The 16778-nt window shown below is 32.4% G+C and overlaps 3 pseudogenes; all 3 read left to right on the plus strand.

Annotated features, from left to right (window-relative positions):
- The first annotated feature begins 233 nt into the window (after positions 1 to 233).
- Positions 234 to 1700, plus strand: LOC117909315 (annotated as a pseudogene).
- An 8051-nt stretch (positions 1701 to 9751) lies between these two features.
- On the plus strand, positions 9752 to 11229 carry LOC117908706 (annotated as a pseudogene).
- Positions 11230 to 12897: 1668 nt separating this feature from the next.
- LOC117908677 lies at positions 12898 to 14416 on the plus strand (annotated as a pseudogene).
- The last annotated feature ends 2362 nt before the right edge of the window (positions 14417 to 16778 follow it).

A 16778-nucleotide genomic window follows, 5' to 3' on the forward strand; every position in this document is an offset into this window, starting at 1 on the left:
TAATTTTATGTTTTAATATCTTAATTTTGTTTTATTATACCATCATCTCATATGATTGTGCTCTCATGTATTCATGTCTCAAGTTTTAACTTAATTAAATTAGAGTAGTTTCAATTTTAAAAAATAAAAAACATGTCTATATATTTTATATATGTCAATTACGTTCTTAATATTTACATCATATTTTTCACATTTTAATACCCTAATAATTATTTTTTGTTTCTCGGTCATATTTTTCTCCACCCAAACCCATGGGAAATGAGATGCGCCTCCCAATAAATTGTAACCAAAATCCATGATTCCATGGTGATAAACCAACCAAGAAGGGAAAATGGCGATGGCCAGGAGCCCAAAATTGCATATAGCCATGTACCCATGGTTTGCTTTTGGTCATATGATTCCCTACCTCCATCTCTCCAACGAGCTCGCTGAAAGAGGCCACAGCATCACCTTCATCTTGCCCAAAAAGGTTCAATCTCAGCTACAGCACTTGAATCTTCATCCTACTCTCATCTCTTTCCATCCCCTCACCATCCCCCATGTTGATGGCCTCCCTCCCGGCGCTGAAACTGCTTCCGATGTGCCCATCTCCTTGCATCACCTTCTCGCCGCCGCCATGGACCGCACCACTGACCAAGTTGAAGCAGCCCTAAGTGCCTTGAAGCCGGACTTTTTGTTCTATGATGCCGCCTATTGGGCTCCCCCTTTGGCATCCAAATTAGGTATGAAGTCAATATTCTACAGTGCAGTTTCTGCAGCAGCCTTTTCCTACTGCCTTGTCCGGGATCAACAAATTAGCAAAAGCCGGCCAATTCAACTGGGCCTCCTCCTGGTTACCCCTCCTCAACGGTGGTGCTCCGCCCCATGAAGCTCGTTTGCTTCAATTCTTGTTATTTCCATTTGGGGAAGACATCACCTTCCACGAGCGCCTCACCGCCGCCATCAAACTCTCTGATGTAGTCTCTATAAGAACATGCAAGAAATCGAAGGACCATTTTGTGACTACATAGAAAGACGGTTTGGAAAACCAGTGTTTGTAACGGGCCCCGTTTTGGTTGAACCTTCACCGTTGGCACCGGAGGACCGGTGGGCCCAGTGGCTAAGTGGGTTCAAGCCTGGTTCAGTAATCTTCTGCGCATTTGGGAGCCAAAATTTCCCCGAAAGGACAGTTCCAAGAATTACTCCTGGGTTTGAGCTAACAGGCCTGCCTTCCTAGCAGCTCTAAAACCACCATTAGGAGCTGCAACCATTGAAGAGGCCTTGCCGGAGGGGTTCCAAGAGAGGGTTGGAGGGAGAGGAGTGGTTCATGGAGGGTGGGTGCCGCAGCCCTCAATCCTGAGCCATCCATCAGTGGGGTGTTTTGTGAGCCACTGTGGTTGGATCAATGTGGGAGTCCTTGATGAGTGACCCCAGATAGTGCTGGTACCAGAGCTTTTGACCAAACCTTCAACGCTAGGCTATTGGCTGAAGAGCTTAAGGTTGCAGTGGAGGTTGAGAAGGAAGAAAATGGGTGGGTTTCAAAGGAGAGTTTGTGCAAAGCAATTAAGTCAGTAATGGATGAAGAGGTGAGGTGGGTTGTTTGGTGAAGAAGAATCATGCAAAGTGGAAAGAGACCCTGATGAGCCAAGGCTTTATGAGCAATTACATTGATAATTTTGTTCGCCAACTTTTAGATCTGAAGTGATTTCTAGATATGGAAATTGCAGTGTTATGAAAATTTTAGCATCTTATTGTGCAGAGCCATTTCAATCTCTAAAGATAACTAGACTAAGCAGTATAGGGAAAGAATCCTTAAAGATTGTGCCCTACACTTTGTAATATTTGAATGCCATGACTTTGTGAATTTTTTTTGCTACGGTTGATTCACTATTCTAATCAATTGATATTTATATTAAATAAAATAAAACTACGTATTATCAAATTTATTAGTTTAAAAAGGTGTGAATCAATTAATTTTTTGAAAAAAAATTAATTGAATTGACATATTTAATTCATACTTAAATAAAAACCCAAATCCACCTTCGAAGAAAAATCAAATCAAACCAATTTTATTTAAGATTGATTTAATTTAATTTAAATAATCATAGTAAACGTTAAGTTTATTTTATTTTCAAAATTAATTAAAATTACATTTGTTTTAAAATATTGGTTTGATCTAGCTTTTATTGATGAGAGAGATCAAAAAGCAACATGCTCCAAGATTTTTGAAACCTAATCCACCTATCTTTGTTGAAAATCAAATCTATTCAATCGATTTGGAGGAATTAAATTAATTTTATTGATTATTTTATTTTTTAAAATTTTTTATTGCACCTTTTTCAAATCTTTGAGCTTGGTTACTTTGTTATATATATTTATTTACCAAATATATGTCAAATAGATGGTCTTCAGAGAAGTGATTGATAGTTTATATTATATTATATTACCTATATAGTGATCAATGAAAAGATTTGCCAATAACTATAGGTCTTGACAAAAATCTTTTTCCTCACCGACTCATTTTCCACATCTTTAAATCACTTTCATCAACTGCACAAATCATTTATTTATACAATGAAAATAATTTATTAAAAATTCATCACTAATCTTACATTATATCCTTTTTAGTTGGGGAGTAGAGTTCTTTCAACTTTAAACGCATATAAATGGTTATATATATATTATTATAAAATAACAAAAATAGATAAAAAAAAATATGATAAGAAGGTATTGATTTACATGGAAAACTTTAGAAGGGAAAAACCACGTGTAGAGGAGATAGAAATCCACTATGTTAAAAATTGATATAAGAGAAGAGAGATGTAAATAGTTACTGCATAGTTATAATCATCAAGATACTTTTAATATAAATTTAATTTTTTCGATAGGTAACTAATATAAAAATTATAGAAAGTGTATCTTCAAAAGACATATTTAATATAAATTCGATTTTATAAAATTATAGAGATGCATTCAATGTAAATTCAAATTTTTTTTTACTGTGTGACTGATATGAAAATATGGAAAATGTCTTTTTAAAAGACATCTTTAGTATAAATATGATTTTATGGTATTATAAAAAAAAAAATTTCTTTAATATAAAGTCAATTTTTTTAACTCATATGACTAATAAAAAAATTATAGAAAAATGTCTTTTGAAAAGATATTTTTATTATAAATTCAATTTTATGAAATTATGAAAGATGTCTCTTAAAGAAACAACTTTAATATAAATTCAAAAATTTTTTTAAACATCTATCATTGATATGAAAAATATGAAAAGATCTCTCTTTAACAAATACTTTTCAAAGTGACCAAAATTACAAAGATTTATCAATAATTTTTTAATTACCATATTTAAAAAAAAAAAAATTAAAGTGCCCATTTTGTAAGAATCATTTTTAAAATAGCTGTACAAGTTAAAAAATAAATAAAATAAAATAAAGAAGCCGATAGAGATAAGTGGATAAGGCCTATGGTACCACAAAAATAGAAGAACGGTAGTTGACATTTGTGAGTTCAAAAAATTGTGGCTCACAAGACGATCATCATCACCAGCTAGTGGCAGTGGCAGTGGCCCTTCCATTATTCAAAATATCTAATAATTTGTCATGTCATGTGATGTGACAGAAAGGAACCATGAAAAGAATAAATAATGCATCTAAATCTCCTTGTTTGTATTTGCATGAACACGACTAAAAGTTCATTATTTAGGTGGGTCCAAAATACAGTAAAAATTGTGTGTTTTTGGTGCGTATCGAGAAGACACTATTTAATTTGCATAGCAAATAATTAATTTTGTGCCTACAGTACTACAGAAATGGAAGAATGGCAGTTCCCATTCGTGAATGCATCTACTAAAAGTGTGGCCCTCATGTCAATAACCATTGCCATTATCTAGTGGTAGACTGGTAGCTGCACTTCCATTATTGTGGAAGAGAGACTCCGGCCGGATAGGGAAAGGTGAAGGTGTAAAAAGCGTAAAGCATAGCTTTCATGGAGATTGCGTTCTTTACACTTTACACTTTACAGCTCCTCTTGTAGGGATGGCAATGGGGCGGGTCATTTCGGCTACCCGCCCCGCCCTAATGGGATGGGATATTATTTCTTAAACGGGTATGGGTCGGGTTTGGGATTTTTTTAAGCCGGGCGGGTTCGGGTATTGTCTCGCCCCACCCCGCTCCGATTATATATAAAATTGAAATTAAAATTAAATTTAATTTAAAATTTAAAATTATTTTAATTTAAATTTTATTTATTATTTTTAATATATAGATAATAATAAATTATTTTTAATAAATAAGTTATAAAAAATATAATAATTTAATTATTTATAAAATATATTTATTTTAATATAATTAAAATTTTAAAAGTAATTTTAAAAAAATTAAATTAAAATTAATAAAAAGTTAAACGGGCGGATATGGGAATGTAGCATACCCGCCCGCCCCGCCCCGCCCCGGCCCGTTTAATTTTTTAAATGGGACGGGAATGGGAATTCCTTTAAATAAATGGGGCGGGGTTGGGAGGGGGCGCCCCGCCCGTTGCCATCCCTATCCTCTTGTGTTTGGACCATCGCAAAAAGTGTACTATTTATATTACGTTGCAACCACAGTACAAAAATTTACCTCTATTCAAAACCTAGGCATTAAAATGTGTTTAACAATTAGGTGGTGTTACATATGTATTTTTAAGTCTATTTTTGTATCATAATTTAATTTATTTATACCTTTATACTTTGATTTATTGTTTATACTTTGATTTGACGATTTGGGTCTCACCATTTATATTCAACAATTCTAATTTGAAGTTTTGTGGACACCAATACAATACATTAATATATAACTTTTTGTTAAGTATATTTTTTGTATCTTAGTTCAATTTGTTGTATCTTTATATTTTGATTTCATTTATTTGTTCGTATTTTTATTTGAATGCCTAGATCTCACCATTCATATTTAATGTTCAAAATTTTAAATTCTATAGGTGTCAATACAAAATTTTAATATATTATAAGTTTCCTTTATTCTGAGCTAAAAGTTCACTAATGATAGATAAAGGTAGCATATTATAGGTTTACTTTTAATCATTTTTTATTCCCCTATTCAACTTTTACATAACTAAAATTCAAACATATAATCATTACTTATTGGAGTTTTGAATTTAATCTTAAAATTTATAAATCTCATTAAAAATTAAAGGCCTATTTCGCAACTATTTTTTTTTAAAAAAATTATTCTCTGTAAAAAAAAATCAAGAAAACATATTTGACAACTAAAAACTATTTTTATTTTCTATTTTTAAGATATAGAGTGTTTTACGATCATATTTTTTTAGTTATTTTTTGTTATTTTCACTTATTTTCTGATGATTGTTTTAAAAAATAATTATATATATATATATATATATATATATATGTAGAATGATTAAAAATAAAATATTATATATAAAATTATTTTTAAAACATATTTAAAAATAGGTTTAAAACATTTTAAATTTTCAAATAAATTTTTATTTTACAAAATATCAAAAAATAGTTTTAATTTATATATAATATTTCAATGAAATATTAGAAAAATATCATGTAGATGAAAAACATAAGTCATATATATTGAAGTACTTTGGAGACAAGTACAGAAGTTATAAAAGCAAATTGAAAGCTAAATACTATGAGTCATATGATACTACTAAGGAGAGACTGCAACATAAACCTCCAAAAAGTATCAAAATGATTGGAGATAGTTTGTTCACTTTTGGAACTTTGAGGAAGCTATAGTAAGATAATTACAAAACTATTATGTTTTAATATTTTATTTACTAGCATTTATTTAGTTAACTTATTATTATTATTATTATTATTATTATTTCATGTTGCAAGAGATGTTTAGGAAAGATATAGAAAATAGGGTCAAACAAGTGATTAGACATACATTTGGTTCTAAATTAAAGTTATGCTTTGATACGATATGATCATATTGAAATTTTAGAATCATCATATCGTTTCTTGATTCATTATTAATGTTTTTGAAGTAACAATTTTTATTTTTATTTTGGTTTTTCTTACCATGATAGGCACAAATGAAGGAAGATAAAAGTGGGTCTAATAGAATTGAAATGTTTTTCCTTACTCATATAGGAAAGGATGGGATGTTAACAACTTTTTTTCTTCTAAAAAAATATATAAATCCCTATGAAATATATATATTCATGTCTCAAGTTTTAACTTAATTAAATTAGAGTAGTTTCAATTTTAAAAAATAAAAAACATGTCTATATATTTTATATATGTCAATTACGTTCTTAATATTTACATCATATTTTTCACATTTTAATACCCTAATAATTATTTTTTGTTTCTCGGTCATATTTTTCTCCACCCAAACCCATTGGAAATGGGATGCGCCTCCCTATAAATTGTAACCAAAATCCATGATTCCATGGTGATAAACCAACCAAGAAAAAGGGAAAATGGCGATGGCCAGGAGCCCAAAATTGCATATAGCCATGTACCCATAGTTTGCTTTTGGTCATATGATTCCCTACCTCCATCTCTCCAACGAGCTCGCTGAAAGAATTCGCTATTCTAATCAATTGATATTTATATTAAATAAAATAAAACTACATATTATCAAATTTATTAGTGTAAAAAGGTGTGAATCAATTAATTTTTTGAAAAAAAATTAGCCAATTTGACATATTTAATTCATACTTAAATAAAAATCCAAATCGACCTTCTAATAATAACGAAGAAAAATCAAATCAAATCAATTTTATTTAAGATTGATTTAATTTAATTTAAATAATCATAGAACGTTAAGTTTATTTTATTTTTAAAATTAATTAAAATTACATTTATTTGAAAATATTGATTTGATCTAGCTTTTATTGATGAGAGAGATCAAAAAGCGAATCTGTTTCAAGATTTTTGAAATCTAATCCACCTATCTTCGATGAAAATCAAATCTATTTGATCGATTTGGAGGAATTAAATTAATTTTATTGATTATTTTATTTTTAAAAATTTTTATTGCACCTTTTTCAAATCTTTGAGCTTGGTTACTTTTATTATAGGGAGAATTATGTTTTGATGGGCCAATTTGGGAATAATAACATTTTCGGAACCCAACTTTCCATAATCCAAGATATGTCCACTGTTTGGAAAAATATTAAAGGAAACATGCACTATCTACTGTTTTAAAATGCTATTCCAAAATTGCCCTTTAGTTGTCCCTGTCAGCAGCCACCGTCTCTCACAACACCGTCTCTCACTCGGGCATCAAGGAGCCCTTTTCTGAAGTTGGCCTCCAGACGAGAGAATCCCTAAAAAAGCCCTATTTTTTCCTCTGCCATTCTCAATCCTCGCAGGTACTAATCTAATAAGTTATTATTATTTTTTTTTGTAACCCCCGTTTGATTCCCAAGAAAATCCACCCCCATTCGATTTTCGGGAAAATTCATCCTCGTTTGATTTCCGAGAAAATCCATCCTCGTTTGATTTCCGAGGCCCTTTTCTGAAGTTGGCCTCCAGACGAGAGAATCCCTAAAAAAAGCCCTATTTTTTCCTCTGCCATTCTCAATCCGCGCAGGTACTAATCTAATCAAGTTATTATTATTTTTTTTGCAACCCCCGTTTGATTCCCAAGAAAATCCTCCCCCATTCGATTTCCGGGAAAATTCATCCTCGTTTGATTTCCGAGAAAATCCATCCTCGTTTGATTTCCGACAAAATCCATGCAAAACCCCCAAGAAAACAAAAAAAAAAGTGCTTTTTTTTTTTCCTCCATGTGTTTTCTTGATCTGATCTAGGGGTCTCTTTGATTTTGGGCCATTGGATTTAAATTTCACAAACCCTAAATCCACGATTTTTGAGCCATGCTGAAAAATCCAACCTTTGCCTGCAAATCATGATCAGATTACCAAATAGCATCTTATGTTTTTATTAAAAAAAAAAAAAAAATTGGACAGATTTTGCATCCTGCTTGGGCTGGTAGGAAATATCGGGACCTTTCACAGGGACGATGAACAATGGAGGGGTATTTTCGGTATGAAATAACACCTCAGACCAGAATGCATGTTTCCTTTAATATTTTTCCAAACAGTGGACATATCTTGCATTATGGAAAGTTGGGTTCCGAAAATGTTATTATTCCCAAATTGGCCCATCAAAACATAATTCTCCCTTTATTATATATATTTATTTACCAAATATATGTCAAATAGATGGTCTTTAGAGAAGTGATTAGATAGTTTATATTATATTATATTACCTATATAGTGATCAATGAAAAGATTTGAAATAACCGTAGGTCTTGACAAAAATCTTTTCCTCACCGACTCATTTTCCACATCTTTAAATCACTTTCATCAACTTGCACAAATCATTTATTTATACAATGAAAAATAATTTATTAAAAACTCATCACCAATCTTACAATATATCCTTTTTAGTTGGGGAGTAGAGTTCTTTCAGACTTTAAAATGAATATAAATGGTTATATATATTATTATGAAATAATAAAAATAGATAATAAAAAATAAAATATGATAAGAATATATTGATTTATATGGAAAACTTTAGAAGGAAAACTACGTGTGGAGAGGAGATAGAAATCCACTATGTTAAAAATTGATATAAGAGAAGAGAGATACAAATAGTTATTGCATAGTTATAATCATCAAGACATTTTTAATATAAATTTAATTTTTTCGATAGGTGAGTAATATAAAAATTGTAGAAAGTGTATCTTCTAAAGACATATTTAGTATAAATTCGATTTTGTGGAATTCGATTTACATGCATTCAATGTAAATTCAAATTTTTTTTTTATTGTGTGACTGATATGAAAATATGGAATATGTCTTTTCAAGAGACATCTTTAATATAAATATGATTTTATGGTATTATAGAAAAAAATATTTCTTTAATATAAATTCAATTTTTTTTTTTAACGTATATGACTAATAAAAAAAATTATAGAAAAATGTCTTTTGAAAAGACATTTTTATTATAAATTCAATTTTATGAAATTATGAATGGTGTCTTTTGAAGAAACAACTTTAATGTAAATTCAAAAAAAAAATTTAAATATATATCATTGATATGAAAAATATGAAAGATGTCTCTTAAACAAATACTTTTTAAAGTGACCAAAATTACAAAGATTTATCAATAATTTTTTAATCATTTTTAAAAATAGCTATACAAGTTAAAAAAAAAAAAGCCGACCGATAGAGATAAGTGGATAAGGCCTGTGGTACCACAAAAATAGAAGAACGGTAGTTGACATTTGTGAGTTCAAAAAATTGTGGCTCACAAGTCACATGACAGTCATCATCACCATGAAATGAATATCTAATAATTTGTCATCTCATGTGATGTGACAGAAAGGGACCATGAAATGAATAAATAATGCATCTAAATCTCCTTGTTTTTTAGGTGGGTCCAAAATACAGTACAAAATTGCGTGTTTTTTGGTGCGTATCGAGAAGACACTATTTAATTAAGCGGTGCCAATTATACATTTTGAAGTATCATTTCTTTACTCTAAAGTCTAATCCAATATGTTTTCTTTTAGATATCAAAATGTGATGTAAGAATATAAACAAACACATAATAAGTTTTTATGACATCAAAGTACAAATAAATGAATTATCAATTATTACTAAAAAGTAGAAACGACCTCTCTCTCTCTTCAACCCTTCCCCGGGGGATGTTTCTATAAATTGAAACCAAACTCCCATTTCAGTTTGTATTAAAAAGCGGGGTCATGGCCAAGAGCCCAAATTTCCATATAGCCATGTTCCCATGGTTTGCTTTCGGCCATATGATTCCTTACCTCCATCTCTCCAACGAGCTTGCTGAAAGAGGCCACAAGATCATCTTCATTTTGCCCAGAAAGGCTCAATCTAAGCTACAACACTTGAATTTTCATCCGGCTCTCATCACTTTCCATCCCCTCATCGTCCCTCACGTCGATGGCCTCCCTCCCGGGACTGAAACTGCCTCTGACATCCCCTTTTCTTTGTCTTATCTTCTCGGGACTGCACTGGACCGCACCAAAGACCAAGTTGAAGCAGCCCTACGTACTTTGAATCCTGATCTTTTGTTCTACGATGTTGCCCATTGGGCACCTGCTTTGGCATCCCAACTAGGGATTAAGTCCATATACTACAGTGCAGTTTGTGCAGCCGCCGTTGCCTACATACCTGTCCCAGATCGACAAGGTGGCAAAGACTGCAGGACATTGACAGATCTCCCACCCCCTGGTTACCCGTCCTCAACGTGGTGCTCCGCCCACATGAAGCTCGGTTGATGGACTTCATGTTTGCACCAAATGGGGAAGGCATCACCTTGCAGCAGCGTCTCACCACTGCCTGGGCAAGCTGTGATGCAATCTCTATAAGAACATGTCAAGAAACCGAAGGACCCATTTGTGACTACATTGGAAGCCAGTATGGAAAACCAGTGTTCCTAACTGGCCCCGTACTACCCAAACCTTCAGTGCAGCCATTGGAGGATCGGTGGCGCAGTGGCTGGGTGGGTTCAACCCTGGTTCAGTAATATTTTGTGCATTTGGAAGCCAACATATCCCGGAAAAGGACCAGTTCCAAGAACTACTCCTGGGTTTGAGCTAACCGGTCTGCCATTCCTAGTAGCTCTAAAACCACCGACAGGAGCTGCCACCATTGAAGAGGCCTTACCGGAGGGGTTCCAAGAGAGGTTGGAGGGAGAGGAGTGGTTCATGGAGGGTGGGTGCAGCAGCCGTCAGTACTGAGCCACCCATCAGTGGGGTGTTTGTGAGCCACTGTGGCTTTGGATCAATGTGGGAGTCCTTGACCAGCGACCCTCAAATAGTGCTGGTACCGGAACTCACTGACAAATATTGAACAGCAGGCTATTGGCTGAAGAGCTTAAAGTTGCAGTGGAGGTTGAGAGGGAAGAAAATGGGCTGTTTTCAAAGGAAAGCTTGTGCTATGCCATTAAAACGGTGATGGATGAAAACAGTGAGGTGGGTGGTCTGGTGAAGAAGAACCATGCTAAGTGGAAGGAGGCCTTGACGAGCCCAAGCTTTATGAGCAATTATGTTGACAATTTTGTTGGGCAATTGCAAGGACTTTTTGATCAAAAATGATTTTCCTGGAGATGGAAATTGCAGTGTTGAATTATAAGTTTAGTTGAAAAATGTTTTAGCATCATTTTCCGGAGTGCTCATGTTTATCTCGTTAATGAATGAAAGTTGTGATTGAATGGACGTACCAGCATCTCCTTATCTTTTCCTTATACTATTAAAGTTGACTTGATTTGAGAATTTTGAATATCGACTTTATCCCCTCACACTTATTTTCTTAACTCCAAATAAATAAAATAAAAATCAAATCAATTAGATATTTTAAAACTTTCATTTTTAATTTTATTTATAATTATTCAATATTTGATAACATATATATTTTATATGTTAATGCATTAGGCCGGTCATTGTTTAATTTATTTTGTTTGTATTATAATATCATACATCCGTATCATTATAATATTCGAAACAACTCTTTTAAAACTCCCAAAAACTGCTTATGACTTATTGGTGAAGTCACTGAAATGGCTTATACTCCCAAAAACCCCATGTGCTTCATGTCCTCCCCATTAATGGATGTTATCTGCTTATCTCTACCCTTCTGATCAGATGGAAGGGCAAATGAACACCTCCCTATAAATTGCAACCAAAAACCAACCCAGAAAAAGGAAAATGGCCAAGGCTAAGAGACCAAAATTTCATCCAGGGTGTGTTTGAATGTTCATATATGCATATACAATCATGGGGTTGAAAGAAAACTGGAGTGATGATAAAATTTTTCAGAGAATTGTATTGTTTGGTTCACGGGAAAGAAGGATCTTCCTTCTAATTAGCAGGTAAGATAATTAATTGAGAATAGCTTCTTGTTATTTTTACCCTTAATTTGCTTAACAGATAATTAATTTTGCACCCTACATTGCTAAAAAATAGAAGAATGGTAGTTCTCATTTGTGAATTCATCTGGTGGTAGACTGGTAGCTGCACTTCCATTATTGAAAATATTGGACCATCTCATACTATTTAGGTCGGGGTTTAAATATGTAGGGACAATGTTGGAGTTATGTCCATTTTTATCACATTATTGCCGATCATATTTGCTATTATTATTTTTCTCTTTTTTTTTTTATCGTATTTATTATTGTTATTTTTCTCTTTTTCTCTTTTTCTTTTAACATTCTTTTCAATATGTTCATTTATTTTTTTCATAAAGCCTCTTTAATTTCAATTTTTTTCACTTTCTAACCTCTCCATATTTATTGATTTTAATCATATTTGGACACATTAAACTTAAAATGATAATTAATAATAAATAGTTAATAAAAACGTAAACATATAGTGGACAAAAATAAAAATATTATTCCATAAATAATATAATTGATGTTTTTAAATATTAATTATAATAATACATAAGTATTAAATTTAAAAATTATAATTTATTATTTAGAGATTTATTATATAACACTTTTTATATTAATATTTATTTATTTTATAAATCTTAACAAGTAAATTCTACAATACCACCCTCAGTACCATTCCGAAATTCATCCACATCCGTTGGATGAGTTTCATGCAATCGTGGCCGTCCTCATAACTTTTTGAGTATCATGGGTATTTTTAATTTTTTATTCATCTCATTTTTATATGAGCTGGCAGAAAATGATGGTACACTACTGAAAAGTAAATTTTAATTGTAGCACAGGACAAGTTATTTTTTGACATGTGAGGACAACAACTAGGGGATGAACTCAATAATGGATGTTCTCTAACCCTTCTCAGGAAGGGGAAACGACCACCTTCCTATAAATTGCAACCAAAGTCTTCAACCACAAACCAATCAAGAAAAAGGATTATGGCCATGGCCAAGAGCCCGAAATTGCATATAGCCATGTTCCCATGGTTTGCTTTCGGCCATATGATTCCTTACCTCAATCTCTCCAACGAGCTTGCTGGAAGAGGCCACAAGATCACCTTCATTTTGCCCAGAAAGGCTCAATCTAAGCTACAACACTTGAATTTTCATCCGGCTCTCATCACTTTCCATCCCCTCATCGTCCCTCATGTCGATGGCCTTCCTCCGGGGACTGAAACTGCCTCTGATATCCCCGTTTCCTTGACTTGCCTTCTCGCCACTGCCCTGGACCGCACCAGGGACCAAGTTGAAGCAGCTCTACGTACTTTGAATCCTCATCTTTTGTTCTACGATTTTGCCTATTGGGCACCTGCTTTGGCATCCCAACTAGGGATTAAGTCCATATACTACAGTGCAGTTTGTGCAGCAGCCATTGCCCACATGCCTATCCCGGCTCAACAAGGTAGCAAAGACTGCGGGCAATTGACAGATGTGCCGCCCCTGGCTACCCCTCCTCAACGGTGGTGCTCCGCCCACATGAGGCTCGGTTGATGGACTTCATGTTTGCACCATATGGAGAAGGCATCACCTTCCAGCAGCGCGTCACCACTGCCCGGGCACGCGGTGATGCAATCTCTATAAGAACATGTCAAGAAACCGAAGGACCCTTTTGTGACTACATTGGAAGCCAGTATGGAAAACCAGTGTTCCTAACTGGCCCCGTACTACCCAAACCTTCATTGGAGCCATTGGAGGATCGGTGGGCGCAGTGGCTGGGTGGGTTCAAGCCTGGTTCAGTTATATTCTGTGCATTTGGAAGCCAAAATGTCCATGAAAAGGACCAGTTCCAAGAACTACTCCTGGGGTTAGAGCTAACAGGCCTGCCATTCTTCGCAGCTGTAAAACCACCGACAGGAGCTGCCACCATTGAAGAGGCCTTACCGGAGGGGTTCCAAGAGAGGGTTGGAGGGAGGGATTGGTTCATGGAGGGTGGTGGGTGCAGCAGCCGTCAGTACTGAGCCACCCATCAGTGGGGTGTTTTGTGAGCCACTGTGGCTATGGATCAATGTGGGAGTCCTTGACCAGCGACCCTCAAATAGTGCTGGTACCGGAACTAGCTGATCAAATATTGAACAGCAGGCTATTGGCTGAAGAGCTTAAAGTTGCAGTGGAGGTTGAGAGGGAAGAAAATGGGTTGTTTTCAAAGGAAAGCTTGTGCGATGCCATTAAATCGGTGATGGATGAAAACAGTGAGGTGGGTGGTCTGGTGAAGAAGAACCATGCTAAGTGGAAGGAGGCCTTGACGAGCCAAAGCTTTTTGAGCAATTATGTTGACAATTTTGTTGGGCAATTGCAAGGACTTTTGGATCATAAATGATTTCCCCTGGAGATGGAAATGTTTTAGCATCTATCATTTTCTGTGATGCTGTTTATCTGGTCAATGAACGAAAGAGGAGAGAGATTTAAAAATGCACACCTGATACCACCTAATGAGTATTGTGCTAAAATAACTCATTCATGTCAAGAAATATAAGTTTTAACTCCCTTTCGAAACTTATATTCAAATTAGTCTCTTCTTACCACATAGAAATGACATTATAATTTTTATTTTCTTTTCAAAATTTAAGTTGAAGTCTTTCGATTATTAATTGAGACTTCATTTTTTTAACTAAACCCTTAATTAGCAATTGAGTCTTCAGTTATTTTTTTTTTAACTTTAAAATTTAATTAAAAATATTAAATTTCAAATTATTATTGAAATTAAAAATATATACTTTAATAATAATAATTTATATATTTAAAATTAAAGATCTAATATTACTTCAATAAATATAATAATAAATGTATATTTTATTTATCAATAAATTAATAATCTTAAAATAATAATGTATATGACATATAAATAAGATATAAAATTATATAATTTATTAATTTAAGATATTTAATTTTTTGTATTTTTAAGATATTAATTAATTTATATTTTGATAAATTTATTTTTATTGAAATAATAGTATATTCTTAAGTTTCCGTGTATAGATTTTTTATTATTTTAAAGCATATATTTATAATTTAACATAAAATAAAATAAAAAAATAAAGGCAACTATTTGTACACAATATATATACCTTGAATATACATTTTGAAATTAGTTAATGAAATTAATTAGAAAAAATCTACTACAAAATATAATTTTTAGTAGTTTTATCAAAGTCACACAAAATTACCCATTAAACATTTATATAGTGAAAAAAAAATCTCTCCTCCGTAATTATAGCAAGTATTACATATCATATAACTTAAATTAATAAATTATATAATTTTATATCTTAAAAATACAATAAATTAACTATTTTAAATTAATAAATTATATAATTTCATATAACTTTATTATTTTAAGATTATTAATTTATTGATAAATAAAATATTTATTTATATTATATTTATTAATTTATCTTTATTGAAGTAATATTACATTTTTAAGCTTAAATATATTAATTTTTATTATTAAAGTATGTATTTTTAATTTCGATAATAATTTATAATTTAATATTTTAAATTAAATTTTAAATTAAAACAAAAAAAATTAAAGGCTCAATTCCTAATTGAGACTTTAGTTTAAAGTCATGAAGTGTGAAGAAAGTGTAAAGATGATTTTCCAATTTTTTTATAAAAAAAAGGGAAAAAAATGTTGTAGAAAAGCATCTTTCTAAGAAATAAAGAGAGTAGTTTTTCGAATAAGAGTATGTTTGGGAATAATTTTAGAAAGTATTTTTAATATTTTTAACACTTGAATGATAAAAAATTTTAAGTATTAGAAATATTAAAAGTACTTTTTAGAATCACTACTAAACGGACTCTTAGAATATGTTTAATAGTAACTTTAAGAAATGTTTCTAACTTTTTTAATACTTAAAAGATAAAAATTTTCAAGTGTTATAAAAACTAAAAACACTTCTTAAAATCACTATCAAATACACTATAAAATACCTTCCCAATATCACCTACAAACTAAAGGTGAGGACTATAAAACTTCTGCCGATATTTTTCCTTGAAATTCAATAAAATAAAATTATAAAAAAAATATTTATAAATATTTTATATTATAAAATAAAATTGCAATATACAATGATGAAAGAAGGCCTACCACCCTCTTGTGGTAAGTGGCATGAGGTGAGGCTGTGGAATCAACTACCTTGTGATAATCATGTCACTAACAAAAAGGGAAAGAAAAAGGAAATCTAATAAAAATAATCTTAAATTTAATAAATATCTTTTAAAAGGAGAAGTTTGAAAACATGTGAAATGATTCAAAATAGAAAATTATTACTATTTTTGCTACTAAGGCCATGTTTGGTTTACAACTTTAGTTGGGAATCGGAGGAAAGTCTAATAGGTTCAAGGTAAAGGAAGAGAGTAATATATATATATATATATATATATATATATATATATATATACCCAAAAAATGTGTTGAATTTGTTTGTATATTTTCAGTCATTGGTCAATAGACCTCAGAAGCAAAGAGTGAGACTTGGTGAGTAGGCCTATCCACACAAATTATTATACCGCATGAATGCCAAACCTCTAAATTGCACCGTCTTCATTCATCAGCCATAGCCCAAGCCAAGTCACAGTGAAAAGACAGGGCAATGGCCAAGACCCCAAAATTTCATGTAGTCATGTTCCCATGGTTTGCCTTTGGCCATATAACTCCATTCCTCCATCTCTCCAACAAGCTTGCTGAGAGAAGCCACAAAATCACATTCATGCTGCCCAAAAAGGCTCAATCCCAACTACAAACCTTGAATTCTCATCCTACTTTCATCTCTTTCAATCCCCTAACCGTCCCCCAAGTTGAAGGACTTCCCCCAGGGGCCGAC

This window comes from Vitis riparia, chromosome 19 (assembly GCF_004353265.1).
Source record: "Vitis riparia cultivar Riparia Gloire de Montpellier isolate 1030 chromosome 19, EGFV_Vit.rip_1.0, whole genome shotgun sequence".
Classification (NCBI taxonomy): domain Eukaryota; kingdom Viridiplantae; phylum Streptophyta; class Magnoliopsida; order Vitales; family Vitaceae; genus Vitis; species Vitis riparia.